We start from the raw sequence: 1,760 nt of genomic DNA on the forward strand, positions 1-1,760 counted from the left end.
TCTGGGTAGGGCTGGTTGGCCGCAGGGTCGGCGGGCGGCGGGCGGGCTTCCTGCGGTGCTGAGGGGCGGGGACACGGGTAAATGCAGCTGGGCCGTGTTTCCCTCTTTGGTGTAGGCATTTGTAGTTTGTGGCCTTTTCGTGTCTTCTTTAGTAAAATACTTAGAAATCCCAGGGCGCCAGGGTGGCTCAGTCTGTTAAGCCTCGGCCTTCAGCTCAGATCAGGATCTCCGGGTCCAGGGCCAGAGCCCCGCCGGGCTCCCAGCTCAGTGGAGAGCCTGCTTCTCCCTCTCCCCCGCCCCTCCCCCTGCTCACTCTCTATTTCAAATACATAAAAATCTTAAAAAAATATTTAGACATCCTGCACTTGAAAGTTTCCTCAGTTATCAGCGGCTGTATGAAGCAAAGACTAAAAGTACACATGAAAATTGTAAAAACAAATTTGCATTTGGTTTGGTTGAATAACTTGCTCCTGATTATGTCCTCATCAAGGATGCGCAAGTCCTGTGCTGCATTATTTGGTTGTCACTTTTGGTTTTGTTAAATAGCCGAGGCCTTTGTAACTCTTACCACGTGCTGTCGGGCTGGGCCACTGTGTCTATGTCTGAAAATCTCTATATGAAGCACTAAAGTAGGATAAGAAATTACAGCAGCACCATTATGATGAGTCCAAATGTTTTCAAGGTTGGAAATAAATCTTGACTCAGTGAAAAGAAGCTGAAGACATACAGAAAACACATAGGAAATGACTGAAGTGAGTTCTTCCTGCTCATTTACATTAGAAGTAATGAGCGGATGTCTCCAGTTAAAGGCAGAGCTGGAGTTAGGATTAGGTTTAAAAGACAAGATCCAGCTGCATGCTGTCTCCAGGAGGTTCACCTGGGACCCAGTGACACAAAGAGGGTTAAAGTGAGAGGGTGGAAAAGATCCTCCATACAGACATTAACCAGTGGAGACGTGGTGTGCCATCCCCATATCAGACAAGATGGACCCTAAGTCAAGGCCCTTGGAAGAGGCGGGTGAGGGTGAGGGATTGTCTGGGCCATGTTTAAGAAGAGAGACCCGGAGCCCCTTCAGGAAGCCGGTCCAAACGGGGTCTGACTGCTGGCAGTCTAAAGATGCTGCTGAGAGAGATTTTCAGGGGTGTAACCCTTTCCCTGGGAGGTATGCAGAGGGATTCCACAGACCTGTGGGGCTCAGGCTGCCCTATGCAGGCTGAAAGATGTGTGGTGTGCGTGCACAAGCTGGGCAGATCTGGGGAGCCAAGGAGCTGGAATAGGGCAGCTCTAGGGAGAGGCCCTGCCCTAGGAGCAGGCTGCTTGGAGCACCGGACATCTGCCTAATTCCAAATGCACATATTCCCCCTAAAGGCCCAGCTGGAGGAAGCTGCACATCCTTGCCATTATGGGGCTCCACAGACTCGCTGGGGTACCCTTCAATGAAACAGCTGCGAGCACTGATTGCTGTGCAAGTCAGTATCCCCAGTGTGCAATCAGTCCAAACGTGGAAATCTACCACCACGCAACGATTTTCAGGGGTGTGCCCCCTCCTTTCAGAAGGTCAATTTGTTGTGGAGGTTGGAACTCCACTGGCTTGTAGGGTCCTGGACACACAAAACTGGTTGATCACTGCATACTGCACACACGTCCCACACAGGGATGTACCCAGGGATCTGTACAGCGAGAAGTTCAGAAGAAGCCTGGTTTCAGGAGCGCGCTGTTGGGGGTACGTGGAATCTATCCATTTCCAAGCCTGTACTAAC

Source organism: Callorhinus ursinus, unplaced genomic scaffold, assembly GCF_003265705.2.
Source record: "Callorhinus ursinus isolate GAN/ISIS: 27379988/994484 unplaced genomic scaffold, GSC_fseal_2.0 scaffold70, whole genome shotgun sequence".
NCBI lineage: Eukaryota > Metazoa > Chordata > Mammalia > Carnivora > Otariidae > Callorhinus > Callorhinus ursinus.